At 49.1% G+C, this 15,388-nt stretch overlaps 1 long non-coding RNA gene across 1 annotated transcript in view; it reads right to left on the bottom strand.

The window, feature by feature from the left end:
- LOC132211009 (uncharacterized) overlaps nucleotides 1–11,612 on the bottom strand; it is a 28,503-nt gene extending 16,891 nt beyond the window's left edge. Inside the window, exon 1 of the long non-coding RNA XR_009447291.1 lies at nucleotides 11,499–11,612. This is a non-coding gene — a long non-coding RNA (uncharacterized LOC132211009). The remainder of the gene's footprint in view (nucleotides 1–11,498) is intronic.
- Nucleotides 11,613–15,388: the final 3,776 nt, after the last annotated feature.

Below are 15,388 nucleotides of genomic sequence, written 5' to 3' on the forward strand. Positions count from 1 at the left end.
ACAAACCACAGATAACCACTCCATTTGTTCGAGCTCTTAGCTTCCAGCGGAGCTCCCTGAAATCCTGCCTGACATTCCTATCCCTCTTTCTACCTATGTCGTTGGTACCTATGTGGACCATGGCTTGGGGCTGGTCACCGTCTCCCTTCAGGACCCCAAAGACACTATCCGAGACATCACAGACCCTAGCACCGGGAGGCAACACACCAACTGTGAGTCTCTTTCGTTCCCAACAAGCCTTCTATCTGTCCCTCTAACTATTGAGTCCCCAATGACTAACACTCTCCTCCTATATCCCCTTCCCTTCTTTGCAAGAGCGACAGACTCTGTGCCAGAGACCTGCACCCCAGTCAGTATTGAGGTAATACCTCATTGTAAGGAGGTCAGAATTGAGCGAGTGGCAGATATTTAGAGGGTCAGTACTGAGGCAGTGCACAACCGTCAGAGGGTCAGTACTTAAGGAGAACTATTATCAGAAGGTCAATACTCATGGAGAGTCACATTGTCAATGGTTCACGACTGAGGAATCAGCTCATTATCAGAGGGTCAGTCCTGAGGCAGTGCCTCATTGTCAGAATGTCAGTGCTGAGGCAGTGCCACATTCTCAGAGGGTCAGTAGTAAGGTTTAGAATTGAGGGAGTGCTGTATGTTTATGTCACTCTGACAATGAGGCACTGCCTCAGGAATGAGCCTCTGACAATAAGGCACTTTCTCAATTCTGAATCTCTGACAAGGAAGCATTCCGTCAGTGCTAACCCTCTAACAGTGCTTCAACACCTCTGTATGGACCATCTGTAAATGAGGCACTCGCTGAGTGCTGACCCTCTGACAATGTTCCAATAGCTTACTACTGAACTTTTAATCATGTGCCCCGTACCCCATTTCTAAATCTATTACATTGAGGGCACTGCCTCAGAACTGACCCACTGGGTATAAGGCAGTCCGTAAGGACTGACCCGCTGATCATGAGGCTGTCCCTCAGTTAATGACCCCCTAAATATGACACACTCCCTTAATTCTGACCGTCAGCAACTACCTCAATGTTGACTCACTGAGAGGCACTGCCTCAGAAATGACATGCTGACGATGGGGCACTTGCTCAGGACAGACCCTATGATAGACCTGCAGGTTTGATATTAGGGCAGCGATGCACCACGAGCAGGTCAGTATTAAGGGAGTGCCACACAGTCAGTGGACCAATATTAGGGGAGTGCCACACTGTCAGACAGTCACTCTTAATGGAGTGCTGAACTTGTGGTGAGTGAGTACTGAGGCACTGCAGAACTGCAAAGGGTCAGTAATTAGAGAATGCTCCATTTTCAGAGGTTTAGTGCAGAGCAAGTGCTTAATCAGAGAGTTATTTCAGAGAGAGTGCTGTACTGTCAGGATTTCACACTGAGGGAGTATCACACAATCAGAGGTCCAATATTAAGGAAATAGTGCACTGTTGGAGGGTTGATATAAACGGAGGGCTGCACTGTCAGAGGGTTAATGATGTGGGAGTGCTGAAATATCACAGAATCAGTCCTGAGAAGTGCTGCTCATTCAGAGAGTTAGTGCTGAGGGAGTGGTCTAATGTGAAAAGATTGATATCAAGGGGCACTGCCAAAGGATCAGTAGTGCAATACTGTCAGAAAAAAACAATATTGAGGGAGTTCTGCTGTGTCAGTGGGTCAATATTACAGGATTGCTACACTATCCACGTATCAATGTCAGACGGTCAGTCCTGAGGGAGAGCTACACTGTTGGAGGGCCAATATTGAGTGAGTGCGACACTCAAAAGGATCATTTTGTTGGACTTGTGCACTGTCAGAAGTTCAATTGTAAGGAAGTGCCACACTGGTAGTGGGTTAATATTAAGGGAGTGCTGCACTGTCAGAGGGTTAAAGATGAGGGAAAGCTTCTCTTTGCAGGGATAAGTATGAAAGAGAACCGACCATCAGGGGATAAATATTAAGGTTGTAGAGCCTGTACAGAGGGAGTGCTGCACTGTGGGAGGGTCAATAAGAAGCATGTTGCTACACGATCGAGGAGTCAATGATGACAGAATGCTGCACTGCCAGAAGATCAGTAGTGAGGGAAAACTCAGTGTGTCAGTGTGTCTTCATCAAGGAAGTGCCACTCTGTCGGAAGACCAATATTAAGGGAGTGCTGCACTGTCACTGGATCGATATTAGGGGTGTGTTGCACGAACAGAGGGTCAGTGATAATTGAATGCTTAACTGTTGCAGACCCAGACTGAGGGAAGCCCTTGATGTTACGGTGTTATCAGTGAGGGACTGCTGCACTGTTGACGGGCCGATATTAAGTGAGTGTGACACTGTCAGAGTGTCGTTATCAAAGGTGTGCTACACTATTAAAGGGTGATTAATGAGGGAGTGCTGCACAGATGGAGCGTCAGATCATCAATATTAATGGGGTGCTTCACTTTCAGGGGTTTGGTATTCGGGGAGTGCTGCACTGTTAGAACATAGAACATAGAAAAGTACAGCACAGTACAGGCCCTTTGGCCCACTATGTCATGCCCTGGAATATTCCTAATCCAAAAATAAAATCACCAAACCTACATTCCCCTCAATTCACTGCTGTCCATGTGCATCTCCAGCAGTCGCTTAAATGTCACTAATGACTCCGCTTCCACGACAAGAAGGTCAATATTAAAGGAGTATCAGAGGGACTGCACTGAGGGAGTGCAGCTGCTGTGAAGATCACTACAAAGGATATGGCAGACTTTGAGCGGTCCATTTTGTGGGGATTGATGAACTGAGGTTCTGTCCTGTGAGACGGTTCACTGTCACAGGGCCCGCATCGAGGGAAACAAAAGAACTGCAGATGCTGTAAATCAGGAACAAAAACAAAGTTGCTGGAAAAGTTCAGCAGGTCTGGTAGCATCTGTGGAGGAGGAAACACAATCAACATTTTGAGTCCAGTGACCCTTCCTCAGATCTGGGGAACTTCTTCCGAACAGTTCTGAGGGTCACTGGACCCGAAACATTTACTCTGTTTGCGCCGCCACAGATGCTGCCAGACCTGCTGAGCTTTTCCAGCACTGCCAGACAACTGACGCTCTGATTGTGAGGCACTCCCTCAGTACTGACCCTCCAACACTGCGTACTCTCTGATGACTGATTCTCTGACGGTGCATCTCTGCCACAGTATTAACCCTCCGTCATACTGGTGTTCTCTCAGCAATAACACTCTGAGAATGCCATGCTCCCTTACCATTGACACTCTGGCCGTGGGACACCACTTCAAATTTAACCCTTCAGCAGTGCAGCACACACTCATCATTGCCTCTCTGATATTGCAGTGCTGCCTTCATACTGACCCTTTCACAGTGCAGGACACAGTAATATTGAACATCTTAAAGTGCCGCTCTCCCTCAGTGCTGAACCCCCTCTCAATTCTGACCCATTCAGCGTAGCATACCCTTAATTCTAAACCCCTCAGTGCAGCACCACCTCAATGCTGACCCCCACGGTGCAACAGCCCTACAGTAATGACTCCATCAGTGCTGACCTCCCTTCAAGTGTTGGCCGCCCTCAGTGCAGCTCAGCGCTGGCCACCTTCAGTCCTGACCCCTCTCAGAGCCGGCCCCACTCTGTGCAGCACTCCCTCAGTGCAGCATACCCTCAGGGCTGACATCCCTCAGACACTCTCACAGTACTGTCCCTCCCACAGACCCCCGCAGCAGACAACCCTCAATGAAGCACTCCCTCAGTGATGACCCCACACAGAGCAGTACTCCCTCTGTTCCGCATTCCCTCAGTACTGACCCCGTCAGTGCTGACCCCGGCCTCTGCAGCATCCCTCAGTGCTGACCACCCTCACTGCAGTCTATGCAGCACTCTCTCATTCCTGACTTCCCTCAGTTCAGATCCCCCGCCTCAGTGCTGATGCCCCTCATGCAGGACTCCCGCAGTGCTGACCGCACTCTGTACAGCAATCCCTCCCTCAGTGTTCACCACCCTCAATGTAGTATTCCCTCAGTGTTCATCAACTTAGTGCTGACGCCCTCCTCCCTGAAGCTCATCATCTGACAGGGCATCACTCCCTTCAGACGAACCCTCAGGCGGTGCAGCACTCCAACAAGTTAGTTTCAGAGGCATGTTGTCCCATCAAATTGACCCACTGAGACAGGAGCATGCACTAAATATCGATCCTCTCACAATGCTGCACTGCCTTAATATAGGCCCTCTGGCAGGGCGGCTCCCTTTCAGGACACACCTTCCAACAGCACAGCACTCTCCCATCATTGACCCTCTGACAGTGCAGTACTCTCTTAATATTGAATGTGTCACACTGCACAACTCCATTAAAATTGACCCGAGCAATCCATGAATATTTGCCCACTGACAGTGCAACTCTTCCTCAGTTCTGACTCTCTGACAGTGCAGCACTCCCCGAAATACTGTCAGAGGGTCAATACTGAGAGAATGCTGCACTGTCAGAGTCAGTTCCCTGCAGTCCTATCAGATGTTCAGTATTAAAGGTATGCCGCATTGGGAGTGCGTGAGCGTCAGCGAATTCTGCACTGCAAGAGGGTCAACAATGAGGAAGAACTGCAATGTCAATGTAACAGGGTCAGAACCGAGTGCCTCACAATCAGAGGGTCAGGATTGAGATCAGAATTGAGACAGTTATGCAGGACTAGAGTGTCAGTGCTGTGGTCGAGTAGCACTCAGAGGGTCAGTACTGAGGGAAAGCTTCATTATCAATGGGTCAGTTCTGAGGCTGTGCTACTTCGTCCAGAGGGCCATACGAATGCAGTGCCTCATTGTAATGGGATAAGAATTGAGGGAATCGCACAATTGGAGGATCAGTACTGAGGTACTGCAGCACTATCAGAGGGTCACTCCTGATGGAGTGCCTTATTGTTAGAGGGTCAGTGCCGAGGGAGTGCATCATTGTCAAAGGATCAAATTGAGATGATGCCTCATTTTAATATGGTCAGTTTGAGGTAGTGCAACACTGTTAGGGGGCCAGGGGTACTGAGGAAGTGCTGAAAATCCCCATGATTAAGGGAAGACCCTCATGTTTAAAATGTCAAAACAGAGAGAGGGCATAATGGCCAGAGGGTCAGTTCTGAGTTTGTACCTTGTTGCCAGGCGGCTAGTTATGAGGGAGTACCGAATCTCTGGGAGTGGCTAATCTGTCAGAGAGTCAGGACTTGAGGGACTGCTGACCGTCTCTCAGTGCTGTAATTCCCCAGCACTGACCCGCTGGCACACTCTTACTGTTGACCCTCTCAGAGGGCAGTTTCCCTTCGTACTGACTCCCCTCAGTGTAGCACTCCCTCATTGCTAACCCAACTCTGTGTAGCATACCATTAATATTGACCCTCTGACAGTGCAGTGCTCTGTGATGACTCACTGTTCTGACAGTGCAGTTCTCCCTCAGTAGTGACACTCTGACAGTGCAGCACTTGCTAAAAATTGGCCTTCCGACAGTGTGGAGCTCACTCATTGATGACACTGACAATGCAGCACTCCCTCAGTACTTACTCTGCAACACTTCAGCACGTGCTCATCATTGACCCTCTGACAGTATTGCAGTCACTTAATATTGAGCCTCAGTCCTGGAGCACTCTCTGAAGATTGACCTCCTGACAGTGAAGCTCTCCCTTAATATTGACCCTCTGAGAGGGTGACTTGCTCTCAGTGCTGACCCTTCAGTTGTGTTGCATGACTTACCACTTTCCCATCACCACTTTATGTTCCCCCACCTTTCAGCATTAACTTTCGGAAACTGTAGCACTCCCTTCATATTAACCCTCTGACAGTGCAGAATTTCTTCATTATTGACCCTCCTACAGCATAACACCACTTATTATTGATGCTCTGACTGTGCAGCACACCCTTAATTTTGACCTTCTGACATTAATATTGGCTTTCTGACAATGCAGCAGTCCCTTACTATCGCCCCATTGACAGTGACTCCATACAGCGCTGCACACCTTTAACACTAATTCTCTGACAGCGTAGTTCTCCTCCAGCAGTGACTCTCTGACAGTGCAACATTTCCTTCATATTGACTATCTAACAGTGCAGCACCTCTTTAATATCAACCCTCCAACAGTGCAGCAGTCCCTCAGTACTGACTCTCCAACAATGCAGCACTTCCTCAACAATGACTCTCAGAGAGTGGAGCACACCCTTATTATTGATGCTCTGACAGTGCAGTAATTCCTTCACATTGGCTCTCCCTCAGGGCAGCACACACTCAATGCAGATCCCTCAGGGCAGCGCTCCCTCAGTGCTCACACCACCTCCTCACTACACCACACCCTACACTCTCATCATGCATCACTCCCTTTATATGAACCCTCGGACTGATTAGCACTGCTTGAGTACTGACTCTCCAACAAGGGAAGTTCACAGAGATGTGCTCCTTTCATATTGACCCTCTGATACTGGAGCATTTCTTTAATATTGACCCTCTCACACTGAAGCACTCCCTTCATGTAGACACTCTAACAGGGCTGCTCTCTTTCACTACAGGCCTTCTCACAGAGCAGCACTCTCTCATCATTGAGCCTCTGACAGTGTCAGTGGCTCAATACTGAGACAATGCTGTACTGTCAGAGTTATCTCCCAGAAGTTCTATCAGATGCTCAGTATGAAAGGTCTGCCAGACTGGGAGTGGGTCAGTGACAGTGAATTCTGCACTGTGACAGGGTCAACAATGAGGAAGGAACAATGAGGCACTGTTAATGTAACAGGGTCAGGACTGAGTAAGGGCCTCACGATCAGAGGGTCAGGACTGAGATTTTGCAGCACTGTCAGAGTGTCAGATGTGTGGTTGTACAGAATTGTCATAGAACAGAGAACATTACAGTGCAGTACAGGACCTTCGGCCCTCGATGTTGGCCCGACCTGTGAAACCGATCTGAAGCCCATCTAACGTACACTATTCCGTTATCATCCATACGTTTTTCGAATGACCATTTAAATGCCTTAAAAGTGCTGAGTCAAATCGACGGTTAATATTGATCTGGTAGCTCCTTGTCAAGGGGTCAGAATTGAGACAGTGCTACAGGATTCGAGGGTCAGTGCTGTGGTAGTCTGAGGGACAGTACACAGGGAAAGATTATCAATGGGTCAGTTCTGAGGCTCCCCGACTTTGTCAGAGGGCCATACTAATGCGGTGCCTCATTGTAATGGGATAAGAATTGAGGGAATGTCGCGCAGTGCATCACTAGCTCATCATTGACTGTCTAACCGTGTAGCATACTCTTAATATTGACACTCTGACAGTGCAGCACTCCCCAAACATTGGCCTCCCGACAGCGTGGAGCTCCCCCAGTGATGACACGGAAAATACAGCACTATCTCAGCACTTACTCTGAAAGACTTCAGCACCCGTTCATCATTGACCCTGGAGCATTCTCTTCATATTGATCTCCTGAGAGAAGCTCTCCCTCAATATTGACCCTCTGAGAGGTTTTGTCTCAGTGCTGACCCTTCAATAGTGCAGCATGACTTACCACTTACCCATCATGACTTTCTGCTATGCCCCCGCCAACAACGTTAACTTTCTGAAACTGTAGCACTCCCGTATTGAACGTCCTTCAACACAGCACACCCTTATTATTGATGCTCTGACAGTGCAGTGCTCCCTGAAAATTCTGCACTGTTGGAAGGTCAATATTAAGGGTGTGCTGCACTGTTAGACAGTAAATGATGAGCTAGTGTTGCATTGTGCGACATTCCCTCAATTCTTATCCCTTTACAATGAGGCACTGCATTAGTATGGCCCTCTGACAAAGTAGCACAGCTTCAGAACTGACCCATTGATCATGAAGCTTTCCCTCAGTACTGGACCTCAGAGTGCTCCTCAGCCACAACACTGACTCTCTAATCCTGCAGTACTGTCTCAATTCTGACCTCAGTCCTGACCCTCTGATTGTGAGGCACTCAGTTCTGACCCTGTTACATTGACACTGCAGTTCTTCCTCATTGTTGGCCCTGTTGCAGTGCAGAATTCACTGACACTCACCCTCTCCCATACCTTCCAGCCTCACATTTTATTATCTTGGAATTCTCCAGCATCTGCAGTTCCCATTATCTCTGACTCTGACAGTGCAGCATTCTCTCAGTATTGACCCTCTGACAGTAATTAGGGGACTGCTGCATTGTCAGACAGTCAGGACTGAGGAAGAGCTGCACTGTCAGAGGGCAAATATTAAAGGAGTGCTCGGGTCAATTTTAATGGAGTTGTGCAGTGTCACAAATTCAATATTAACAGAGTGCTGCACTGACAAAGATTCAATGATGACGAGGCAGTGCGTTGTGAAAAGACCTGTAATAAAAGGCATGCGGCCTGTCAGAGGGACTATCTTAAGGGCGAGCTTCACTGTGAGAGGGCCAACATTAACTAAATGCTCCAGACTCAGGGGGTCAATGTGATGGGAGAACATCTCTCTGACATGATCTTGTTGGCGGGTCAGCGCTGACGTCGTGCTGCACCGTCCGAGGGGTCGGAGAAAGGGAGTGATGCACGACCAGGTGATCAGGGAGTGCTGAAGTGAGGGGGTCGTCAGCGATAAGTGGGTGAGCTCTGAGGGAGTGCAGCACAGTGTGGGGTCAGCACTGCGGGAGTGCTGTTCTGAGGGGGATCAGGACTTAAGGGGGTCAGCACTGAAGCAGGTCAGCGTTGAGAGAGTGCTGCACTGAGGGGTTCAGAATTAAGGGTATGCTACACTGAATGGGTCAGAATTGAGAGGGGGGTCAGCACTGAGGGAGAGCGGCACTTGAAGATGTTCAATATTACTGTGTCCTGCACTGTGAAAGGGTCAGTATGAAGGCAGCACTGCAATATCAGACAGGCAATGATGAGTGTGTGCTGCACTGCTGAAGGGTTAAATTTGAAGTGGTGTCCCACGGCCAGAATGTCAATGGTAAGGGAGCATGGCATTCTCAGAGTGTTATTGCTGAGAGAACACCAGTATGACGGAGGGTTAATACTGTGGCAGAGATGCACTGTCAGAGAATCAGTCATCAGAGAGTACGCAGTGTTGGAGGGTCAGTGCTTCACAATCAGAGCGTTATTTGTCGTGATGCTGTAATCGTGTGGTACTGGCTCAGTTCCAACCCATGTATAGGATGGGCTGAAGGGTAAAATTTGGTGATATTTGAGAAATCGTTGACTTTGAATGAGTCCTATGAACATTCCTGTATGTACAGTTAATTTTATTTCTGTAACTGTTGTTTTTCTTTGCTGAGCTGTTTGTTGCACCGGAAAAGAGGGAGAGTTTTGTTCCTCGGCACTGGGCTTAAGAATAAGACCGCGAACTGTGGCAGGTCGCCATAGCTGGAGAGTCAGTTCTGAGGCAGTGCGTCTTTGTCAGAGGGTCTGCACTGAAGCAGTGCCTCATTATCGAGAGGGTTTGGTTTGACGCAGTATCTGATTGGTGCAAGGTCAGCCCTAAGGGAGTGCCTCTTTGTCAGAGGGTCAGGACTGAGTTAGCGACTCATTGTGAGGAGTTCAGAATTGAGGGACTGCCACGTGATGAGAGGGTCAAAACGGAGGTAGTGTGGCTGTATCTGACAGTCCGAAGGGAGTGCCATTGTTAGAAGGTCAGTTCTGAGAAACTGCCTCCGTGTAATGGCATCAGCATTGAAGCTAACCACGTGACGAGCCGATAAAAACTAAGTTATTGCAGGAGCATCAGAGGGCCAGATCTGTAGGAGTGCATTATTTTCAGAGGTGAATACTGAGGCACAGCCTCAGTGTAAGGCGGTCAAAATTAAGGGAGTGCCACACAATTACAGGTCAGTACGGAAGTATTACAGCACTGTGTGCGGCGCAGAATCGATGGAGTGCATCATTGTTAGACAGCCACAAGTGAGGCAGCGCCTCATTGTAATGGATCAGAATAGGGTCAGTACTGAGAGTCAGTACAGAGGTAGTGCAGAACTGTGGAGGTGTCAGAACTGAGGGAGAGCACCATTGTCAGCTGGTCAAAAGTGCCCCATTGTCGTAAGATCAGAACTGAGGGTGTGCTGCACGATGAGAGGGTCAATATAGAGGAAGTGACTCTTTGTCAGTGTTAATACTGAAGTATGACCTCATCTTGAGGGGATCAGGCTTCAGAGAATGCACTGTTGTCAGAGGGTCGGCACTGCAGCAGGGCTATGTTGTAAGGGGGTCAGAATTGAAGGAGTGCCACCCATTTTAGAAGGTCAGTACAGAGGTAATCTAGCACTGTCAGAGGGTACTGACCATCAGATAATGAAGTCTCTACGTCAGTACTGACCCTCTCACAAGGAGGCACTGCCTCAGATCATGACCCTCTGACAATAATGCACGCCCACAGTTCAGATTCTCTGACGCTGTTGCAGTACCTCAGTACTGAGTCTCTGTTAGTGTGGCACTGCTTCAATTCTGACCCTTCTATAATGAGACACTGCCTCAGTATCGACAGTCTGACAATAGTTCACTCCCACTATTCTGATGCTCTGACAGTGCTGCTATACCTCAGTACTCACTAATTAACAATGAGGGTTAGCGTGAGAGGGTGGCGAGGGTTAGGGTTTGGGTTAGGACCAAGGCTAGGGGTTAGGTGTGAGGATTGGACGAGGTTTTGGATGAGGGTAGAGTTAGCATTAGGGATGAGGCTTGGGTGAGGGTTACTGATGAGGTTAGGGTTGGGGTTAGGGCCAGGGCTAGGGCTGAGGCAAGGGTTCGGGTTTGGGTTAGGTTTCGGATTAGGGCTGAGGCTATGTTTAGGGTTAGAGCTGAGACCTTTAGGTTTGGGGCTGAGGTTTATGTTTGGGTTTAGGGTTAGTTTTAGGCCTGAGGCTAGGCTTAGGCCTGAAGCCACGGTTAGGTTTGGGGTTAGACTGATTAGACCCACTCTGACCCATTACAATGAGGTACTACCACAGAACTGACTCTCTATGAATGAAGAAAATGAGATGCTGTTAGCTTGTCCAGGCAAGTATTGAAGCACTGTCAGAGGGTCAGGACTGCTACAGAGCAGTATCATCAGAGAGTCAATACTGAGGTAGTGCCTCATTATAAGAGGGTCATAACTGAGGAAGTGCCTCACATTTATAGAGTCCGTATTGAGGTAATGCAGCACTGCCATAGGGTCAGAACTGTTCGGGTGCATTATTGTGAGAGGGTCAATACTGAGGCTGTGTGTCATTCTGAAGGGGTTAGACATGTGGGAGTGCCACAAGATTGAAGCACTGTGAGAATGTCAGACTGAGAGAGTGCCTCATTGTCAGATAGTACTGGTAGAAGCCGCACTGAAGATCAACAGCATCAACGAAAAAAGTGAACAAACGATAAGACAGACAGTCTACTCGACACTCGCCAGACGGAGCGAACTCAACATCCTCAACAAATTGGAAAGACAGGCCCTGGAAGGATTACCTAAGGACAAGAACATCACAGTACTACCAGCAGACAAAGGGCACATGACAGTGATACTGTATAAAAGGGACTACATCTCCAAGGCATAGGCACTACTCGCCGACAAAAACACATACCTGCCAGAGAGTTATTTCTGAGGGACTGCTGCATTGTCATGTTTCGTACTGAGGGAGTATCGCACAATCAGAGGTCCAATATTAAGGAAATAGTGCACTGTTGGAGGGTTGATATAAAGGGAGGGCTGCACTGTTAATGACGTGGGAGTGCTGAAATACCGCAGAATCAGACGTGAGAGAGTGCTGCACGTTCAGAGATTTAGTCCTGAGGGAGTGCTATGATGTGAGAGAAATTATATCAAGGGCACTGCCGAAGGATCAGTAGTGCAGTAATGTCAGAAGGCCAATATTGATGGAGTTCTGCTGTGTCAGTGGGTCAATATTACAGGATTTAGATCGGTAGTAGATTCACCGGCTTTAGGTTCATTTCAGTCGTTATTGGATAGGCATATGATCGTACATGGAATAGTGTAGGTCAGATGGGCTTGAGATTGGTATGACAGGTCAGCACAACATCGAGGGCCGAAGGGCCTGTACTGTTGGAAGGCCTGCACTGAAAGGAAGCCACCCTGTCAGAGGGTCTATATTAAGGGAGAGCTGCACTGTGAGGAACAATCAGTCATGACAGAGTGCCGCACTGTCAGAAAGTGAATATTAAGGGTGTGTTACACAGAGGTGGCGTCAGCACCGTAAGGGGTGGCCAGCACTCCGGTGGGGTCAGCACTGAGTCGGGGGGCTGCTGCACTGAGGAGGGTGCTGCAATGAGGGATTCAGCACTGATGGGTCTCAGCACTGAGGGAATGCTGCACAGAGCAGGATCCGGACAGAGTGGGGTCAGCATTCAGAGGGTCAGTACTGAGGGGGTGGGTCTGCACCAAGTGATGTCAGCATGAAGGGAGTTCTGCACGGGAGGAGTGCTGCACTGAGGGAGTGCTGCAATGTCAGGGCATCAGTAATGTAGAAGGGTCAATAATGAAGGAATTCTGCACTGTCGGAGGGTCAATATTAAGGGAGAGCTACCGTTTCAGAAAATTCTGCACTGTGACAGGGTCAACAATGAGGAAGATCTACACTGTCAACGTAACAGGGTCAGAACTAATGGCCTCACGATCAGAGGGTCAGGACTGAGATTTTGCAGCACTGTCAGAGTGTCAGATCTGTGGGTGTACGTAATTGTCATAGGACATCGAACATCACAGTGAGGTACAGAACCTTCGGCCCTCGATGTGGTGCCGACCTGTGAAACCGATCTGAAGCCCACCTAATGTACACTATTCCGTTGTCATCCATATGTTTATCCAATGACCATTTAAATGCCTTAAATTTGCTGAGTCAAATCGACGGTTAATATTGAGCTGGTAGCTCCTTGTCAAGGGATCAGAATTGAGAGAGTGCTACAGGATTAGAGTGTCAGTGCTGTGGTAGTCTGAGGGTCAGTACACAGGGAAAGATTATCAATGGGTCAGTTCTGAGGCTCCCCGACTTAGTCAGAGGGCCATACTAATGCGGTGCCTCATTGTAATGGGATAAGAATTGAGGGAATGTCGCACAGTGCATCACTCGCTCATCATAGACTGTCTAAACGTGTAGCATACTCTTAATATTGACACTCTGACAGTGCAGCACTCCGTCATGGCTGACTGTTCTGACAGTGCAGTACTCCCTCAGTAGTGACCCTCCGACAGTGTAACAGTCCCCACATATTGGCCAAACAACAGTGGAGCTACCTCAGAGATGACACCGACAATGCAGCACTCCCTCAGTACTTACTCTGCAAGACTTCAGCACCCGTTCATCATTGACCCTGGAGCATTCTCTTCATATTGATCTCCTGAGACTGAAGCTTTCCCTCCATATTGACCCTCTGAGAGGTTTTGTCTCAGTGCTGACCCTTCAATAGTGTAGCATGACTTACCACTGACCCATCATGACTTTCTGCTGCGCCCCCGCCAACAACGTTAACTTTCTGAAACTGTAGCACTCCCGTATGTTTAACCCTCTGACAGTGCAGAATTCCTTCATTATTGAAACTCCTACAACACAGCACACCCTTATTGTTAGAGATAATGGGAACTGCAGATGCTGGAGATTCCAAGATAATAAAATGATGCTCTGACAGTGCAGTGCTCCCTGAAAATTGGCCCTCCCTCAGTGCAGCACTCCCTTTGTGAAGCGCTCCCCCCGGGCTGACCCCTATTCAGTGCTGAGCTGCACTCGGTGCTGACCCCCCACCCCGAGTGCTGACCTCGCGTAAGCTGACCCACGACAGTTCAGCGCTCCCTCATTGGTGACCCGCCGCCGAGTGCTCACTCCCGCTTAGTGCAGCTCTCCCGCTGTGCTGACTCCTCCTCATTGCGAACAACCCGCAGTGCAACACTCCCTCAGTCCTGACAACCTCTCAGTGCGAACACCGCCCTCGCCTCACTGCAGCAATCTTCAGTGCTGACCCCCTTCAGTTCGGCCATCCCTCAGTGCCGACTCGTACTCAGTCCTGACACCCCTCAGTGCAGCACTCCTTCATTGCTGATCACCTCATTGCAGTATCCCCTCAGTGCTGACACCGCACTCCTTGTCAAGGAGACAGAATTAAGGCAGTGCGAAAGGATTCGAGTGTCAGTGCTGTGGTACAGTAGTACTCTGAGGGTCAGTACACAGGGAAAGATTCATTATCAATGGGTCAGTTCTGAGGCTGTGCTACTTTGTCAGAGGGTCATACTCATGCGGTGCCTCATTGTGGGGTTGACACTGAGGGCGGTGTGGGTGAAAAGAATGAGGGAGTGCTGCACCTAGCGGGGCCAGCATTGAAAGAGTATTGCACTGAGTGGGGGCAACACTGACCGAGATCAGGTTAGCATTGAGGGGTGGTCAGCACTGAGGCAGTATTGCACTTGACAGTGGCAGCCCTGAGGAGGTGCTGCACTGCCGGGCCTCAGACCGAGGGAGTGCTGCACTGGGGGGTAGTCAGCATTGGGATTGCAGTCAGCACTGGGATGGGGTCAGCACTGAGGGTTTGCTGCTCTGTGGGGGATCAGCACTGGGGAAGTGCTCCACTAAGGGGGTTTGAGCAATGAGGGGGTATTAGCACTGAGGGAGTTCTGCACTGTTGGAAGGCCAATATTAAGGGTGTGCTACACTGTTAGACAGTCAATGATGAGCTAGTGTTGCATTGTGCGACATTCCCTCAATTCTTATCCCTTTACAATGAGGCACTGCATTAGTATGGCCCTCTGACAAAGTAGCACAGCCTCAGAACTGACCCATTGATCATGAAGCTTTCCCTCAGTACTGGACCTCAGAGTGCTCCTCAGCCACAACACTGACTCTCTAATCCTGCAGTACTGTCTCAATTCTGACCTCAGTCCTGACCCTGTTACATTGACATTGCAGTTCTTCCTTACCATGGACACTCTGGCCATGGGACAACACTCTTGGCCCTGTTGCAGTGCAGAATTCACTGACACTCACCCTCTCCCATACCTTCAATACTGAACGTCTGATAGGACTGCGGGCAGCTGACTCCGACAGTGCAGCATTCTCTCAGTATCGACCCTCTGACAGTAATTAGGGGACTGCTGCATTGTCAGAGAGTCAGGACTGAGGAAGGGCTGCACTATCAGAGGGCAAATATTAATGGAGTTGTGCACTGTCACAAATTCAATATTAACAGAGGGCTACACTGTCAGAGAATCAATGATGACGGGGCAGTGCGTTGTGAAAAGACCTGTAATAAAAGGCATGCGGCCTGTCAGAGGGACTAAACGGAGTGCTTCACTGTGAGAGGGCCAACATTAGTAAATGCTCCAGTCTCAGAGGGTCAATGTGATGGGAGAACATCTCTCTGACATGATCTTGTTGGCGGGTCAGCGCTGACGTAGTGCTGCACCGTCCGAGGGGTCGGAGAAAGGGAGTGATGCACGACCAGGTGATCAGGGAGTGCTGAAGTGAGGGGG

Source organism: Stegostoma tigrinum, chromosome 26 (assembly GCF_030684315.1).
Source record: "Stegostoma tigrinum isolate sSteTig4 chromosome 26, sSteTig4.hap1, whole genome shotgun sequence".
Taxonomy (NCBI): domain Eukaryota; kingdom Metazoa; phylum Chordata; class Chondrichthyes; order Orectolobiformes; family Stegostomatidae; genus Stegostoma; species Stegostoma tigrinum.